We start from the raw sequence: 20438 nt of genomic DNA on the forward strand, positions 1-20438 counted from the left end.
AGATGAACTGAGACTATTGTTCTTATGTGAAGTACGTTTATTATGAGATGCCTCTAAGTATTTTGGGTACAGAAGAAAAAGGCATATGTAAATGAATGTGTTCTTCTGTATGTCTGAAAGGACAATCAGCGAAGAAAATATGGGTTGCTAAAAATATTCCCATTTCTGCTACGTTTCTATACATAAAGATCAACCATCGAATGTTAATCTCTACAGCAAAAGAACACTTGAGCTGGGTATTGCTCAGGAGTCTTAGCGCAAGAAGAAAGAATGAAGCTTTACCAAAAGTTTATCTGAACTCTGAGAAATTAGGATGGATTTTTGTTATGTTCTTGTGTTGCTGTTTTTGATTAAAAACAAATCAAAACCAAAAAAAACAACAAAAAGACCACAACTATTTGAAACCAAAGACTTTCTGTGTTATCAGCCTTTTGGAAGAACATTTACAGGAGAAAATGTTGATAGCAGCCTTTATCCGACAATTGGTTGAACTTGGAAAGGTCAAAAAATTGACAGTTCCCTTGTGATAAAAACGTATTGCAAAGTTTCCAGTTTTCATTCAATGGTTTGGTTTGCTGCTTTCCTTGACAGAAGTATTATGACAGAAGTATTAATTTTCCAAATGTTTAATTGTGTGGTTTGGCTGTAAAATTAATAAGTGCTCTAATTTAAATTGTTTTATTTTTTTAAATAAATAATGAATACATCTTGCTAGTGCTTCCCACTCAGAAAAACAGTAATTATGTCTAAGTTGCTAGTCTTTCTATTAACATCACTATATATATGATTCTTGTCAAATTTATGACTTTTATTATTGTCATATCTGAAATACAATTGATGAAAAGTTGGGGAAAGATTATAAAAACACTAAAAAGGAGGGTTACATTTATTTTCTTTTCATATACTCTGTGCCCTGCATTGATAAGTATTGATATTACTAGGTAATCCTATCTACCTAAAACCTCTCATAAAAGCTCCAGTGATGCCTTCTGTTAAGGAAAAAAAGCATGTATATTGGAGAAAGTCAATAAACAACATGGAATTAACTTGCCAAAATCAGTAAGCCACACACCTCCGTTCACTAGAAAAGCAAGACCCTTTGGAAAAGAACATTTACACTCTAACAGAAATCTCACCTTAGTGTCTAAAATTTGTTTTTTCAGAGTTACCTGCTTTAAAACAGTAAGACTATCTTTAATAAAACATACACAGATTAATACTGCTAGTGTAGGATGAATATAAGAGTGAGAGAATACAGAGCTGATCCAGTGATAGAAATACTTTCACACAAACTGTTTTGTTTGTATACAAATACAAACTTTGTCAGTGCAGAAGTAACAGGACTATTAACCTATGCAGTCTGCTATGACGAACACATCCAGTGCTAGATACCCTGCTATACCCTTCCGAACCTGTAGGCTTTTTTTCTCCCTCACAGAGACCTGAGTTTTTTAGTTTTCATAAATAAAAGAAATACAATATTCAAGAACATACATGCACATGCATAAACGCATGCACATATATATGTGACTATAGAGTTCTTTGGGCTCTAACACAATTTTTGGAGGGCATGCTGACCCAGTACTAGATCAACAGAACGCAATGATCTCAAGAGGTCTACAAATATTCTTTGAGGATATTCAGACTTCTCAAACAGCAGGTCCATGGTGCAATGAAATAAATGACAAACTGGTGAGACGACTCTAACCTTAACCATAACGGCTAAATTATTGTAGGATTATTATTAATCTAGAAACTCTAGAATCTTTTTTAAATTTAGAAACATAGAGCACTTGGAAGATAAACACAAATCATTATTCATGATAAAATAAGAGCATTTCAGAGAAGAGAATAAAACAAGAAAGCTGAAGCAACATCGCAACACACAGACTGTGATGTCATATTTTTCTTCTTAAAATCTATGCAGAAAGTTTTCAGGGCCAATACTTGGCATAGCTGTTATTATCTAAAGACAGAAGTCTGTGAGAGTGGGCTTGGGATACTTTTTCCTTCTATTTAAACTTTTACAGTACAGTTCCTACTCTGAAAGAAGTCTGCTCTTTTAGTGACCTATAAATGCCACAACAATATAAACCTAAAATAATAATAGCAACAAAAGTCAGTAAATCCAGTTTAAGAAAATTCTTTCAGATGATCAAGTGTATGGTCTTACCACTTAGGGGCAAAATTATTTTGCCCTTGCAAACAGCTCTCCAACGTATTTTCCTGGCTTCATTAAGATATCCATGTAACAACTATATGGCAAAAGTGTATTCCACTTGATACATGGATTCCTTTCTCTATTTATCTCAAAGTTTTCCTAAGGCCTGTAGGTGGGTATACACTAGATGTAGAAGTTAGTTTCAGGCACAGTTTCGGACCTGTGCCAAGGAGAAGATCTGCCCCATAATCTAAGATAGTAAAACACAAATTCAACAGAAGAGATCCTTATAGTTTCACCAATAACTACAGTAATTCAACACAAAAAAATCCAGGCAGGAGGAAAATTTTTCCAAGAAGACTTCCTTTGTTTCCACAACAAGATATCATAAATATATTTTTTTCAATATTAAAGCATTTATCTAACAGTCTCAGCACTTTTAAATTATTACCATTCTACTTGCAAACCTTAGCACCATATACTTCTTTGAGTAAGGTTTATTCATACAGTTATTTTTTAAGATTGTAAAAACTTGTAAAAATTTGTAATGAATTGTAAAAAGTTCTAGTGAGAGAGAAAGCAGAAAAGGAAGTTGTATTCTAAGCTATAGCTAATGACTTATGTAAAAATTAAGAAACTAGAGGAAATTCTATTTTCTCTAATTCTATACAAAAAGAACTCTTAAAATATTCTTAAGATGCAGAACTTTAATTGTTAAGATTTAACAATATAATCTCAGCATCTGCTGATGATACAGGTTCACAGAGTTCTTGACTAAATTTACTCATATTTCAATGAAAAGCAACACGTGATTAGAAGTGTTTTGGAAACTGCATGTGCCATGCTGAAAAAAAAAGAATGAAAATATGTTCTAACCATATTGTAAAAGAACATAACCCTGAAAGCAATGTTCATGCTATTGTTTCCTCCGTTCAGCACAGCATATAAATATCTGATTAATTTTTGAGGTGTAAGTAATCCTATTTCTATTTTAGCCTAAATACTCAAATGGGGGCTCAGCATTATGCATATACTTAAATTTATTCTTGTCTGTAGAATCACCCATGCAGGTAACGGTCAAGTTAAAATGAGGTAGGCAGCTCTTTCCATGGCTCGCTGGATCATCTAAATACTTTAACAAAATGGATATATTCTAAAAGACCTCTGTAGAATAATTCAGATACGAAGGACCCTGGATCATAAAATATAGAACACATACATACTATAATCATGCCACGACAGTTACAACTGATACAAGAAATATGAGACAGATTTTGCCATTAAGGGGGAAGGTCAGGGACAAAGAGGTTTACAACCATTGTTGCTATCTTCAAAACAAATAAAGGATTGGATTTCTTAAAGAAAAATACTACTCTTCAAGGGCTTATTCCAAGTTTGTTCTAAACCTGACTACCTTCCTCTGAGTTTCATGTTTACTGTTTTCAAGAAACTGTGCGGACATCCTTGAAAAGCTGATAACTGCTTCAGTCAAGTCATAAGTAAATAAGACGAGTACAATCCTTAGGCACTTATTGGAAATATAGTAGGCGACAACTGGTAATGATCATCCTGTTCGCTTGTTCTATGCAATATGGTGCCCCGAGAAGAAATCCAAAGCAGCCTAATATGGCAGCAAAGAGCCCCAGAAGGCCAAATCATCCTGCCAAGATGCATTAGCCCACTTGCAGCTTCATAAAGGAGCTAGTTGGAACCAACTATGGAGCGAGGGAAAGATCTGTGCTCCGTGGGACAACACCATGACGCTAAAAGCTGCAGTAATCCACAGGTCTTAGTTATCATCCAGACACCTCCAGACTAACTGTCAATCTATTAATGGGACAGCCTTGCTTCTCACAAATACAGTTACCATGCTTTCTATTGTAGAATGGCCAACATTAATAGATTATTTCTAAGCAAATCTTTTTAGGTGTTTTCTCAGAAAAGCTTAAATTGATATGGACTTTATTATTCTTTAGTTGAATCTTAGAAATTGAGGTAAAAATGCTGTTATTAAGGAAGAATCAGTGCAGAACTATGGAATATGTCAGTCGGATATATATGTCCATATATCAGTATGGAGGTATCAGGTAGACAACATAAATAAGAGAGAGAAGCACTAAACTTTCACTTTGTTTCTTTTTTCCTGCTTTGTCTAACCTTTTTAGCCAAAGTTTCCCTATAAAAGGGTTGATGCTTGCTCTCGTCCAGAAGTTACAAGAACACAGCACTTTAAGCAGGAACGCAAGATTATAGGTGACAAGCTGAAAAGACTGGTTATTATCCTTTCCTCAAGAAATCAATGAATAGTAATATAAATATATTATCTGAGCCTAGGAGAGTCAGTCTAGTCCATTAGTTAGGGAAGACTGATTCCCTCTCCCCTAGTTTTGTTTTTTAATTCTATACACACCCTTCCTATCCCATAGCAAGTAAAATTTACAGCATATAAAGATAAAAAATGTAATTATTGGCATTGGCCCATATAATTTCTTTCCAAGAGGAATATTTTTTTTTTATTTCAAATAAGAATTCAGAATAAAAGATCTCAAATTTACTACAGCAGTCTTCAGATCTCTCCTTCCAATTACAGAATATAGAGCTAAAACTAAATGCCAATGATATGTATGTACCTTGGGGCATACTGTTTCCTTAGGTATAACGATCCTTAGACACATGATCCAATTTCTGTAGTAAATTCACATATACCCTCAGGCCCCTTTCTGACATTGTAAAGTAGTACAAAACTACTGCTATGTCCAATTTAAAAATAAAGGGAAAAAATTAGCAGTAGAAGAAAATTTCTGGCTATTTCTGGAACCTAGAGAGGATGCAGTGCTTATGAAAATGTCTGATGAAGGTATCAGCCAATCCTAACCCCAAATTTGACACTTATATGCTTTATAATTAAATTTCAAATATCTCATAAAATGGTTACTGGCTGAAAATAATACTTGATAAAAGTTAAGATTTGGGGGGGGAGCTGGAATTTATGAATAATACAGCAGTATTTGAGCTGAACTTAATAAAAATCTGAAATCCCAGGAGATTTAAATATATGTGCAAATATTGGTACAATAAAATGGTAACCCAGCTGTATTTAACATGAAAGCACTAGTTCAAGTATTGAATCTAACCCGTGCTTCTAGCAAGAGCAGAATTGTCTTTGGTTCTGAGGAAAGTAAATAAGGACTAAAACCAGAATGTTTCATTTCTGAGAGAAAAAAAATAATCCTTCAATCTTCTGAATTCTTTAGCAAGTGGCATTAAACTGTTACAATTAAATACATTGAAAAAAATATAATCTTTTCCCCCCAAATGCTGGCCTGGTGCCCCCCCCCCGCCCCCCCGGCTCTTCCTGTGCTGGCCTGGTGCCACCCCAACTCTTCCTGTGCAACCTTCAGCAGGTCACAACTTCTTTTTTTTTTTTCATAATCTTCAAATAGGGGATTAAAACCCCACCTATGTCCCACTTCCTTTATCTCCTGTTTACAATCTAAATAAAGTTTCCAGAGGAGAGCCTACACCTTCTTGGCTCATCTCAAACAGGGACTAACCCTCAGTGCAGCCTCCAGGCATACTCAGCATAAATAATAGATAACCAAGAGAAGCAGCTCCCTGCCTTTTCCTGGCTGCATTCACCCTTGTAACGTCTTCAGAAGCGAGAGATGAAGGGCAAACACTTCCACCATGCACAAAGGTCGTGCTGTGTGAGTGTTTGTGTGTGTGCAAAGATAGGAACTAAACTCTTGCACAGCATTCCTGTAAGTAAATACACCCGACGGATGCTTTCTCCACCTGTGCTGGCAAACCAGTTTCGGTGTGCTGGCCATCCAAAGCCTGAAGGCTGGAGCATGGCTGAGCTAACAAGTCTTGCCGAAAAGCAGGGCGTGCTTGTTTAAGCCTGGTGCCATGCTCCTGCAGCCTTATAATTCATACCAGCAACTGGCTTGATTGTCAGACCTGATAGAGACTGATATCGAAAATCCTACAAATGTTTTTGATTTAAGTAATGTGTAGGTTTTACTACAGCATAATGGAAACCTGTTCTGTCCTTCAGCATACCACCAGCCTTCAGCCCACACCTGTCAGTATGAGGTTATGGAGGGTGACCTGAAATTGTGTTAGTTACCCCCACAGTTCACTGTTCACTCCTTTGAATTTTTGCAGTGATTTTGGCATAGAAAAGAGCCACCTATCTTTCCAAGTGAAAGCTGATTTCTAGTGGGTTCCTGCCTAAATGGCAGAATGCAGAAGAAGCAGAGGAGCAGCAGAAAAACCCTGTGCACGCATATCCAGCTCGCTCCCTCTGGACCGGTGCAGTGTCTCAGTCACTTTTCTGATTCCCACGTTCAGGACCCACTAGCACGAAGTCCTAGTCCTTGTCCTCCAGAAGGTTGCAGGAGAAAGCAAAAAGGACAAAGGAAATTCCTCCTTTGCATACCAGGAGCACAGAGACAGTTTAGGAGACACAAATGCCTACTGTAATGGAGTCAAAAATTTCAGATCACATCCAGGAGGGCTTAAGGTCACACCAGCATGACTTGCAGGTGTGCTACCAGAGGACTTTGAGCTTTATTTTACTTCCAGAACAGAGACTGGAGCCCAAATTGTCAGTGAATAATTCAGATTTCAGAAAATACTTCTGAATTTCAGAATGCGTTATTGCCTGAAATGACAATGTGCTTCCATATCCTGTTAATGACATGACCTTGCTGAGACCCAAGACACAACGAGCACAGCCACCGAACTGTCGTAAGACATTTAGATTTATTATCCTTCGCTACTGCTTTAGTTACCCATGGATTTCTTTTAAAACAACAGCCATCTTAATGACATGTCAATGTATTAAAAGGTCTGCATAATAGTAATTGAATTTGAAACACAAGCAACTGGTAACGATATCAGTAAAAATATTAGCGGAGCAGCTCCTTATCATACACGGCATCTCGTTACCCCTCTCCCTATGTTTCATTTAGAACTCTAATTTCTATTTTTGAAGTTGCAAGTCAGAAACAGACAGCATACTGCGCTGTATAATTAGGAATGGAAAAGTCCCTGCAGCCTTTAAACTGTTAGAAGAAAATATATTTAGAAGCTTGAATATATTCCGATTCACAGTTTCAATAGAGGACACATCAGCATTAGCTTTTTTTTTTTTTTTTTTTTTTAAAGGTCTTAAACTCAGCTGTAAGACTTCACTCCAGGCACAAACTTGGCTAAGAAGCAGCTTATCTGTTGTTTAAAATATTTTGGATCATTTCTGCACTCTAGCCTAGTTCTGAGAACTTCCTGGGGCAAGGCTGGGGCTCTCCTTCGTTTAACACTTTCTGCCACACTGAACAGATGCTTTTATCCTTTTAGGCAGTGTGCCTTTATCACAGGGTGTATGTTTGTTTGGGAGTGTTTATACACACCTCTTAGTTGAAAATACCCACCAAGCTAATATCTAGAATCCAAGAGAGTCTGACCGCAAAGACAGCTCATATTGCATCAAATTGGCGCAGTGAAATCCCATACAGAGATATCCAGGCCAGCTAAGACACTGACAGAGTAGATCTAGCATGGAAATCCACCTGGATCGATGTTTTCCATACATCTACAGCCAATTACCACAGGTAAAAGGCCGTATTAATGCAGCTCTGCAATGTTGAGCTCTTTTAGCACTTGCTTGAGTCCCTGCACAACCTGCCATGCAGGGACTGATTTCAAGAGACGCCCCATTAATGGCTACCAACAGGAATAAAAATAGAAAAAAAGAAAAGAACAGTCACAACCCTGTAGTGCAAAAACCACTCCCATAGATTAAAATCAGAGACCTTGGCCTCTGGCAGCAGGCAAGACAGCCATCAACCAGGCTCACACGGGAGCCACCCCGCTGAACCTCACCTGCTGAACCTCACCAACCGCATCCCTACCCAGGGCCAGGCGGCTCACCCAGAAATCAAGCCCTCTGCCTAAAGGAAACACTGCTGCCCCTATTGCCTGAATGATCACGCTGTAGGGGAGATCAGAGATACAATGTGTGGAGTAAGGTGTTTGCTTGCAGAAAAAATAAAAGTTGTATGAAGCCATAATCCAGACCAGGGGTCCATCTAGCCTGCTGTTTCCTTCCAACAGTGGCCTTTACCAGATGGTAAAGGAGAAGTGCTAACACAATATTTACCCAGAATACATTTTCAGCTGCTGACAACTCTGGACGTCCCTGAGTCAGAGATACTTTTTTTTTCATTTAATAACCCTGAATAGATTCTTCTTCCACAAATTTGTTTAACTGCTTTCAAAACCCACATAAACTTTTAATATCCACAGTGTTCTCTGTCAATGAATTCCATGGCTTCACTACCAGTTAAATAAATATCTCCTTATGGATATTTCAACCTGCTGCTTATTAGTTTCATTTGATGTCCCCAAATCCTTTTGTTAGAAGAGACACCAAACATTGCTCCCTGATGGTTCTGTTTCTCTCCTGTAGTTAGGAAACAGGACGTAATCTCTTACATCTCGTAACTGATTTTTCATCATAAGAAAAAAGGACACGCTGGACAAACTCTTCAAGCCAAAGGCATATAGCTGAACTACTGGTAACACTAATTTAATTTCAGAGATGGAAACACCACCACCCGTCTTTCTATCTATCTGAACGCCTCTTGGCTGTAACACCTACAGATTTATAACTGAACGCTGAAAAAAATGCAGCTCAGCTCAAAGTTGGTTTTGTTATGTTTTTTCTTGACCAAAATGGCATTGTTTTATGCTGAATAAATTTAATTCTAATATGCTTTGAAATAAAATAAAATAAAATAAAATTAAAATAAAATAAAATAAAATAAAATAAAATAAAATAAAATAAAATAAAATAAAATATTAGACAGTCAGGGAAACAAAAATCAAGACAACAATTTGCTGTCTTATTATCCAATATCATCTCCTAGAAAAACACTTTAACTACCTTTGCTTCCATCACTGAAGCTGTTGCACTTTGTATAATATAAAGCTCTTCTTAAATTGTAGTCAAAATGTCCCATTATTCAGGAAAGCATCCTCAATCACAAGACTAGAAAGAAATTCTGCCTCTTGCTTTGACTTGATGATTTCTTGAAATGTACTACAGAAATTGTAACAACAATAGGAACTAATGCAGGTGCATGTAAGATTGCCGCTGAGCGGTGCTCAGGACACCCATAGGGAGGAGACCCTGGTCCACAACCTCTACCTGACTCTCAAACCAGCATGCTCACTGCGCAAGGTTGCTCTGACCCAGTTAACATTTACTTGTCTTTGAGGAAGTGAAACAGCTTTGGAAGGAAAGAATAAAATACACTGATGTCATAGCCCCTTCAGTTTAATGGTCTGATTACTCCTCTGGAAGATGTGGGCTCATGTTCCCCACAGAGAGAAGGATGGTGAATGCAGGTTCCCCTTCAGAGCTGAGCTGAAAGGTGATTTTGCCGGTACTTTCGTGAATGAAGGAAGCCCTGATTTACTCTTTTCCCTTTGCCACTGAAAAGCAATTTGGACTTCATCTTGTATCAAAAAATGTTTGCTCAGCTTTAGCATATTATTCTGAAGTCTTTTTAGACATGAAATTTGTAGATAGCAAATTTTTATGCAGTGATGCAGCCAGCACTCCTTTGGGAAATGTTCACAGGGCAGGGAATATTTAAAAAATAGCTTATTTAAACAATTACAAGTCAAATAAAGAAACTGTATAACTTAAATTGCCACATATATTGAAAACTTTCAAAAATTTATTACTACCAAATGCACTAAGCATTTATAATGTAACTTATTGATTTCCAAAAAAAAACTTGGTAAGCAGTTAATCTGAGGCAATTCTTAGCTGTAGGAGTGAATTTGTTACTAAAATTTCAATACTAATACTAATTTCAAAAATCAATAACTTGACCTTATTATTATTATTATTATTATTATTTGAAGCTATATAAAAGCTGAAATTTCATAAACTATATGAACGCTCACTGCATGGTATTGACTTGGTATTACTTAAAATTTACTCATGATGACCTCATGCAACATGGTCAATAATATCCAGGAGCTAAAAACAGTGGTAAATTCCATGTCAACTCCAAATGTCATTCTCTACATCCTCACCTTAGGGAAAAAAAAAACAAGCCCATACAGTTAAAAGTTCTCACATATCTACTCAAAGGTTGAGCCAACAACAACACTACAAAAAAGTGCCATTCTTTTTGGGTCTGCTAAAATTCAGAGAGGTTAGGGATGCTTCACAGACAAACCCAATGCAGAGTGAGGAGAGAAGCAAAACCCCACTTGCTTTAATGCCTCCCAGAAGAGCCTTACCTCCTTACACACACTTTGAGAATGGGAAGTAGTTATTAGCTGATGGTGGCTCATCTCACAGGGTGTAGCTATGTGGGGTGGAGGGAGGAGTAGCTAACACCCATTCAATTTGCACACAGACAGACTCAAGCATAAACTTAGAAAAGTCAAGTCTAAGTACATCTACAACAGGAGGACCTCTGCTTTTTTTTTCTTTTCTTTTTTTTTTTTTCTTCATCACAAATATCCTGAAAGCAGAATGATGTCCTGTCACTGTATAATGCTTTTGGAGGTACAGCTGTTCTAAATCATTTATAGTGACATGATTTTCTGCGACATCAAGCCTTCAGTTATTGCTTGGCTAGCATAACTCAAGGCAAATTAACTCTCTTTTGCTAGGTAAGCCACACCTATAGTAAGCTTGTACAGAGTTTATGATCTTTCATTGCACACATTATTCCTTTTAAAATGCCCCCTGCATAAGATGGACTCTTCTCCCCCCAGCATAAGTCACACCGTCTTCAAGCAGAGTTAGGGACTGTGATACACAAATGTATGTCAAGGTAAAGCTGCTGGGTTGGGGATAAGCTCTCCCCTTTGCCAGACACACCAGTATAAAATACAAATCAAAACACTTCTCCACCCATAAAAGACCATTTTGTACTTATCAGACCTGAGATTCCCATCTTAACTTACTGGAAATCAAGTATGACTTTACTAAAAGCAATAGACTGGAACCAGTGCAGAACAGACACAAGCGTGAGGTCATTCAGGCCAGTAGCTCTGCCAGATAAAGTCACCGGCCAAACGCCCGGCTAGCGATCGATCAGCCGGCAGGCCCCACAAGCCCAGGTTTTGGTTTAAATGTTTGTGTTTGACAGAGAGGGGAAGGCAGAGGAAGCAGACAGTTGAGTGCAGGCAGGAGAGGGCAGGAAGGGGAGGGGAAAGGCAGAGGGTGGGCAGCAGGGTGGGCAGGAGGCCGGGGCTGGCGGGCACTCCAGAAGGCTTCCCTCAAATGGGCTCTCAGACTTGTGTCACGTTCTCTTTATTAAACTCTTTTTGCGAGATCTATAGGAACGACTATCTCCTTATTCTGTTCCCCCCCTCACAAAATAAAGTTGTTTCTCCCACCCTGCATTTCTTCTCCCTCTGCATTTCTCATCCGGCTCGATCCTCAGCTTTGGTATCCTTTGCTCTTACCACATTTTTCCATTCCTCCGTCCGTTCTCTAACTCCCCAGGTATCCTCAGTCTCTCTGCGTCTCGTCTCCTGCCACTGCCATGTACGATGCTTTCCTTCTGAAACTACACCCACTAGCAACCGAGCCTGAACCTCCCAGCGCATCCAGCCTCCGTCGATCTGGGCGGCTCTGGCAGCCGGCTGCCTCTAAAGGTGGCCAGGAGGAAAACTTCTGCTCACACAACAAGTATTCATGTCTGCCCTTCAAAGACAGAGGCCAAAGTGGGACAGCGGAGAGGCGAAGAGTGGGAAAAACGAGGCGTAGGTAGCTGTGGGGTGTTGTGAGAGGAAGGTGTCGGGATAAAGAAAGGGGAAAGAAAAACAAAACCCTGTAAAGTCTGAGATGAATGAAGGCACCAGGAAGCTGCAAAGCTCCTCCCAGCTGCAGGGCTGCTCTGCAGGTAGTAGAAGATGCCCCAGGCCAGGCTCTGTAGGTGTGGTGGAGGGCAGGGACGGCTTCGCAGCCCTGACTTACCCTCCGAGCCCTCCCTGACTTACCCTCCGAGCCCTCCGGTTTAGCTGGCTCCGGCACCATGCGGGGGCTTCGAGGCCCAGAGCCCGGAGGAGAGGCAGCGGCCTTGGCCGGGCCTCAGCGAGTCCAGTGCGGGAAGGACGAGGCGCTTCCTTGGGACTGGGATACGCTTTGCCTGCTAAGTACACCAAACTACTCGGTTGTTCCTCACCCGTGGTTAAAATCCTCCCGACTGACACTAGCACTGTCTGAAGCATATTCAGGTTTGTGCAGGAAAACCAGTTACAACAGATAACCCAGAAGGCAATTCCAGATTCAGTATTTTTACAAGCACTTTTCATCTGGGGCTCTCAAAGGGCTTTGCAAATATGAACTCGTTTAAGCTTCACAACAACCCCCGTGAGGCAAAGATAATGATCACTATACCCATTTTACAAATGGGGAAAGTTTAGCACAAAAGAAGAAAAGTGTTGCCACAGATCAGGCATAGCAAGTTGAGAACAAAACTAAGCAGTCCTACCTCCCAGCCGCTTGCACTAACAAGTAGAAAACCCTCCCTTCTGCTCTGGTTTGATTGAGAATAGCTATTCCAAACAAAGGTGTAGCGTTAAAAAAAAAATGAAGGAGGAGAAAATATGTAGTGCAAGTTCGGTAAGAAACTTCAGCAGCTTCTGAGCATCAGTACCATTAGGCTACACGCTTAACATAGAGTTAGCTGCAACTTTGAGCAGAATGCAAACAGGTAAGGAGAAAAAAAAAAAAAGCTTGCTTTTTGTAATGGTGTGATACAGAGTAACATGCAGAATGGCATGATGCAAGCAACACATCCAAACAAAGTACTCGCACATCTTGCAAGTTTGATATTAAAACTCACATGCCATGGGGAAATAAATTTAAAAGCCCTGCTCTAACAGCTGAAGTAAAAGTGGAGTAAGGAATGTGACAACAATGATGAGGTATTGTCAGGAAATATGGTTTGGCTAAAGTCTGGAAGTCCAAAGTGTTTATTCAAACCACAGCCAAGAGTTTTGACAGCGTATGAACAGACTGTCTCACCGTGTATTAGTGGTTTTGGCTCTCAGAAGCAAAAAAGTTGACCAAGCTTTTTGTTAAAAGTTTTAGAATCAGATCTTTGCTGGTCATAAGGAACTTAATTTTTTTGTGATAGTTTAAGTCAGTTTCTTTTTCATCCAAAATCTTATTTTCAGGTTTGGTGGGAATTGAAAGAAATGAAGAATTCAGCAGTACCCCAGAGGGTTACACCTGTCGAGTACAGGAACAGATGCAAAATATTTTTTCCTTGACTAACGCTAGACTCCATAGAGAGCTGATGATTTCTAAGGTATGTAACCACAGAAGGCTTCTTACTCCAGATAAATTATCACTGAGCTGTTTAAATTCGTAACTGCAGTAGCAGTGCAAACATGTTGATGAAATAATCACTTGGATTTGGCTGCATGGTGCTGTTCTGCTGCTGCAGCACTCTGGGGTGATTGTAATTTCAGGCAGAATGGGTACTAAAGGAAGTCTTGGGAGAGAGCCCTGTTAACCAGTTCAGTACCATTGCATGAAATACCTAGTGCAATGGGCATTATAGAACTGCCATGTATCTGAAGTCCTAATAACACACTACTTTGCTTAAGTGTTACTCACAAGCAGTGCTTTCAATTAGTCGGAAACAGCTCAGAAACTTATAGGGGGGAAAGGGAAAAGGAAACTGATCCTTTGTGTTAAAAAAGAAAACTTCTACAAAAATATCCATCACTACTGTCTATAAAGAGGCCCCTAAAATTCACTAGTTTCAAATGCCACAAGCCAGAGAAGTACCTTTTTCTTCCCATTAAATTCTGTTCCATTTACCTGACAATTCAGCAGTTAAAATACGATTTCCCTTTCCTTTCTTGTACCTCATAAGAGAATTTTTACAGTCTACCAAATTATTTTCAAAGTAGGAAAAGCAGAAATACAATCAAATTCCAAGGCATGCTGGGGCTCTGCAACACCAAATAAGGAATGTAAACTTTACATAGGAAAAAAGAGAAAAAGAAGGATTCAGCTAAAGAAAAGTGAAGCAACAGAAAAGATAATTACATGGTCACATGTTCCATTGATGAAAATAAGTTGATAATTTCAAACTTGAGTCATAGTAAGCCATCTTGAACTTCAAAAATAATGCATGAAAATCGGATTTTGATTTTGTGACCTGCCTTTTTTCATGTAGATCCCCTGTGGTAATTCTATCTTTTTTGTATTCCACAGTAGCTCAAAAATGATACACACAGATACACAGACAAACAGAATTAATAAGATCAAACTTCCTAACACAAACCAGGACAGAGTGAACAGTCAATAATTCGTGATCTAATTTATGACTGTCTGCGAAGCAAGCATGTTTTGCCTAATGGGGTGAATGTCTCTTATTAACTTACTACTAAATTATCTACTGAACTAATAGCATTGTCAGAGGCCTGTAAACAGTGCAGATATGAATCAGTGTTTTGTGGCAGCACCGTAATTATAACAACATCCTGAACAAGCTTTCTACCATTGCAATGCACATAGACCTGGTACTAATAGGCTTAATACAAGATCAGAAGTTAACAAATAGGGACTTAGGCAGTGAATCACAATGCAGACACACTTCTGTTTTGATATATAATGACGGTGAAATAAAGCTAGTTGCCCAAGCTGGATTAGAGATACATGACACACTTGTAAAGAACATGATCTCTCCTGGGAATAGCTCTTCACATTAATCTGAAAAAGCCCCTAGCTTTTTCCTATTATCACTCTCAATTCAACCCTTCTTAGTAAGCAATCTAGAGCTACAAACAGATACTACCAGGCAACAACTGTGTGCCTGCTGCTGCTGCAGGAATTTAGGTTTCAGACTTTTCATCCAAGGCAAAGCACTGTCAGCACAGCCCATAGAGCAAAGACTGAAGGGGGTCCTTTGTCTAGCCAACGCCAAGTGGGGACTCGCTTCTGTTTCCTCTCCTCCATTTCTTCTTGCCTTTATGGTTCTCAGGTAAACTGCACACAATAGTTATACCAGTGTGTTTCTTAATTCCAGTTTTCAAGCTTTGAGCGAATAACATGAAATCGTAATATTTCCTCTCTGGTTCATATTTAGTGAAACACAGAAATATTTTTAAAAATCTGATCAGAATGCAATCTTTACCTCTAAATTAATTTTACTTAGCTTAATTTGTATTAACAAAATATGCATGAGAAAGAGTCTTAACTGAAGACTTCCTCTCTTGCCATATATACCTAGCTAAATTTATGATCCTTTGACACATCAGTGGGTTAGTTGATAACTGAAGGGAACACAAATCTAAGTTGTTTAAAACCTTTGCTGGTAGGCATTTGACTGAAGCCTGTAAGGCACAGAAATACGAGAGAAGAAATCACTATTCTATTCCAAGATTTCTCCCTGATTTACTAGATGACTGAGGGCAAGTTATTTCAGTTCTTGTTTTCTCCCATCAGCATGTGTATTATGTTCCTTTCCCCACACCAAATCACTTTGAGAGCTGGGGGGGGGGGGAAATCCAATGGGGCTAACTATTATGGTGATGGTAGAACAACACAGCATGCCTTAAAAATGCTGCAGTTTCACAATCCTAAACCTCCTGACAATCAGTAATTAGAGTAATACCAGGAAAGACACATTTACAAAGGAAAGATAAACACTGCACAGCCTTAGTAGTTTTTAACCTATGGTATTCAGATAGTTGGAGGTACGTGTGCTGTTTCCGATTAGTCTGCCAAAGGTAACTCAAAATCAATCTACTTTTCTTAACGTGTTTAAGTTGTCCTTACAAATATCCACACTCCTAAGGAAAAACTTTATAGGTTCACAAATGGAAAGAGACTGGAAACCAGTTTCCTAGAAGAAAGAATGAATGAAACAGCTACAGGTCGGGCAGCTTACCAGGGCAGCATGCCTCCAGGCACAACCACTTTCTTCCCTTTGACTCACCCCTCATATAAACCCTCCTTCCTCTTGAGTACAGCTCAGGCTCAAATACCAAGATAACCTTTGGTACAACATTAACCCTTGAAATTCAAGCTCAAGGCCATCCAAATCTCTCTCACAGTCCTGCAAATAAACTCATTCATATTCAGTCACATATGCAGTAACTCATTTTTGAATCACAGGTTCAGTAAGATTCCTGCGACCATGAGATTAGTATAAAACATAAGATTTTAATCCTTGTTCTATCCAAGACACTTTTATTTGTTTTTTAGATCCCAAGACCTTTTAAAATTCACATTTTCAAACTTGCCTTCACAAAAAGGAAAAGCGTATTTTCTGAAAGCAATAGATAAGCAACTCGTATGACCCACTCGTTCCTGGAGACAGAGTTTTGAGAAAAATACCTCCATCATAACATCGAAACTAGACTGTGAGAAACTATAAACAGAAAGAATGATTTTTCACTCAAAAGAGTTTTGGTTTACGATTGCTGAAAATAAATTCATATTTTGGGAGTCTCTTTTAAACTTGGTTATAATTGAAAGCTTTTCATTATTATTTTACTAAGTTGGTTTTTTTTTTTTTTGGATCAAGTTATACCACTACACTGTGCTTCTAGTTCCATAAGCTGATCACTCTTGTTTTCACAAAGCATGATGAATTTTTTAGATGTGTGTTGCCTTTTAGAAGCCAGAATTTCACTTATGATCAATAAGAGTCAATAGAAGGAACTACTGAGACAGTATATTGAAGTTCTTTGCTTTATCTAGGCAATTGAGCTAACCACTGTATTTTTTTCTCTGACATAAGCTCAAATAAAACAAAAAAAGGCACTGAGCCACAAATTACTGGAATTCTCTTTCTTCCAGGGAGTAAAAGAAGTCTAAATTCAGAGCTCCTTTATTAAAAAGTAGATGTTTGCCCATGGACAACTGACATTTGTGAGATAGAAGCAGGCAGTTTTTATGCATCAAAAGTCTTAAAAGATCAAACTGTTGAGGGAAATTCTGCTTCAACTCAGTAGGAATGGTTACTGTTTCTGGAAGTTTTATATTCTCTGTCTGTCACTGACTTGAAACTCAAAGCTTCAAAGAAACATGGTACGCAGCATTCAGAAAAAAAATAATTTTCAGTTAGTCCCAAGTTTATTATAGTCACATTTAGCTAAAGTAATCAAATCCAAAATGAATTCTTTTGTATTCCATGAAATTATTTGCTATATATTATTTACTATATATTAAATTATTTTCTATTTATTATATGGACATCATAAAAGATTCCACAGCTTTCTGTATTTTGCAAGATTAGGAGTTTGTGCAAGTGTACTCACCTAAAATGTCTTCTAAAATCTGAATTGTGCAGTGTATTGGTTCTTATACTAGTTATAGAAGTCAGTGCATTTCAGGGAGGGAAATCCACTAAAGGAAAAAAACCCAAGAACTTAATCACCTTTGTTCCAGTCCCACACACAAGTTTTATATATAAGAATAATCTACAGAATCAGAGAACAATTCAGTTTGGAAGGGACCTCTGGAGGTCATCTAGACCAGCCTCCTGTTCAAAGCAGGGCCAACTTGAAAGTTCAATCACATGACTCAGGACTTTGTCCAGATGAACTTTGAATCCCTCTGAAGACAGAGATCCCATAACCTCATGGAACCACTAGTTACAGTGCCTTACTACCCTCATTAAAAAGACTTCTTTTTTCTCAGACTCAATTGGAATTTCCCTTATTGCAACATGTGACCGTCACCTCTAGGTCTTCCTCTGTGCATCTCTGCGGATCTCCATGCTGGCCTTCATCGCCGCCAGGGCACACTGCTGACTCAGGTGCAAATTACAGAATCACAGTATCATTTAGATTGGAAAGCACCTCTTGAGATCACGTCATCAAACCCTCCCTGCTTAAGCAAGGTTAGCTAGAGCAGGTTGTCCAGGAATATGTCTGGTCAGGTTTTGAATATTTCCAAGGATGGAGACTCCACAACCTCTCTGGGCAACCTGTGCCCACAGTCAGTCACCTTCACAGTAAGAAAGTGTTTCCTGATGTTCAGACGGCATTTAATCTGTTTTAATTTGTGTCCGTTGTTTCTTGCCCTGTCACTGGGCACTACTGATAAGAGTCTGGCTCTTTTGTCTTCGTTCCCTCCCATCAGGTATTTATACCTGATATTTATGTACTTATAACTATAAATTGCCCACTGGAACTCCCAGGTTCTTCCCTACAAAGCTGTTTTCTAGCCTGCCAAACCCCACTCTCTGCTACAATAGAGTTACTCCTGCCCAGGTGCAGGAGGTTGTATGTGCTTTTGTTGGACTTCCGTGAAGCTCCAGTTGACCTGCTCCTCCACTTTTCAACCCATATATACACGTAAAAGATTTGCAAGGGTCTGTAACATTAAGTCCATTTCTTGCAGGTCGCTTTCGCAATCTCATTATTTGAAGAACTTTGCTCAGTTAAGTCAGATCAAAAGGACTTCATGTAAAATGCAGTAAAAGTGATTTTACAAGCTTTTATGATTTATAAACAGGCAGTAGATTTAGAAGCCAGTTCAAACAGTCCACACTGTTATATATAGCGTATAGTTTTTCTGTCCATAAACACCAATCTCCCATTCTCAGGTTGTTGCTATTCTTGGCAGATGTTACTGCGTGTTGTTGAGCTTTTGTTCCTATAGAGTGGCCTTAGCTGATAAACTCTCTGTTATGTAAAATTAATTATCATGTAAGTCAGCAGAGACTGCCCCAGGATAGCTCTTCTGTTCAGTGGCATATCAGTAACGATCACTGATACATACATTTTCAGGTGTTCCTAAAACATGACAGGATTGTCTTTGCTAGCATTGTAGCAAAGTGAAATCCAACTTACCAGATAAAACAAGAAAAGGAGGAATCTTTCCCTGGGAAAAACGTGAAATAAAATAAAGTCTCACCTTCAAAACGTACAAACTTGTTTATATGGAATTCCAGCCAGAATTTTTTCTTTGCAATTGTGGTGAGATTTTTTAAATTATTTCTGCCATTTTGCTCTAAAATACTGAAAAAAACAATGTTCTATAACATTAAAGCATCATGTAAGTATGCAGCTTGTGTTCGACCGTAAGAGTGGGAAAGATGGGTTAGTGCAAATTCTCATGTACTACAATGTTTTAGAAGAGCTTGTGGGAAACTGAGGCAGAAGAAAAACACCTTTGAGCATTGAGGAGCATACAGAACTCCAGGTACTCCATATAATAATTTATACCATGTGATATTCAGCTAAAAAAATTAGATTTTCCTATTATTTAGGGTAAAACCCATGGAATTAAGTCAACCCATTTCCCTAATGGCAGTTTCAGAGACATATTTCAAGATGCCTGCCCTTCTCTTTGAAGTAAAAAAGTTCTGCAGATCCAATTTGAACTAATTGCATTCAGATATTCAGTATTAATAAGAGAGGAGTTTGGTGTAAACTATGTTTACAAATGAGAATATGAAAAACCACCATGCCAAATACATGCTTAACAATTATAACATTTTGCTTCAAAATGTGCTAACAAATACTATACTGTAAGAATATTATCTAAGTTTTAGTATTAAGATAACTATACTTGTGCTACTAAACTTTTATTACAAAACACAAAGTTTGCCAGGTCTAATCTTAATATGGATTAATGAATTGCATTAGTATGCTATCTTTTGTGGGTTTAGAAGGTCTCTCTAAGACCTTTAAAACACAGTAATTACTAAACAATCATGAGCTAAATTTACACTAGTTAATTAGTATAGCAATGAGTTATGAAATACTTGATTTCATACAAAGATATCACAACAAAATACTGCAATGGCTTCTGTCTTCTTAATGGCTTAAACTAGAAAAGTTTTAGAAGAGTTTTGAAATCTTTTGAAAAGTTGTTTTTTTTTTTGGTAAGGGATTCTTTCTTATTTGTAGAAAGGCAGATGCAGGTTTAAGACTCCCTTATGCTGTTCATCGTGTCAAATTTGATAGCGTGACTTCCAAATACTGCTATTTCCTCATGCTCTGTTTTGCATGAAGCTCATCTGGCTCAATGCAGACATTTACAACATGGATCACTACAGCCGAACTAGCTGAAGAAACTCCTTTTCATTTGAGTCACCAGTGAAAATACAGGCCCCTTGAAGATGTGATTCTTCTGTTCCAGTTTAGACATTGACTTTAGGATGAGATGAGTCACAACCTAGAAATGCTTAGGTTTTTCTTCACTGACTATTAGGAGACTCTAAGATGACTACCTTAGGGGTAGATAGATACATTTTAGTCA

The 20438-nt window shown here is 38.3% G+C and overlaps 1 protein-coding gene across 21 annotated transcripts in view; it reads right to left on the reverse strand.

The window, feature by feature from the left end:
• The window catches only part of DLG2 (discs large MAGUK scaffold protein 2), a 1061109-nt gene that overhangs the window by 337333 nt on the left and 703338 nt on the right, over nt 1-20438 (reverse strand). The window lies entirely within an intron of this gene.

The sequence above is a fragment of the Nipponia nippon genome, unplaced genomic scaffold (genome assembly GCF_047370975.1).
Source record: "Nipponia nippon isolate SJK-2023a ecotype South Korea unplaced genomic scaffold, ASM4737097v1 scaffold_2, whole genome shotgun sequence".
Taxonomy (NCBI): Eukaryota; Metazoa; Chordata; class Aves; order Pelecaniformes; family Threskiornithidae; genus Nipponia; species Nipponia nippon.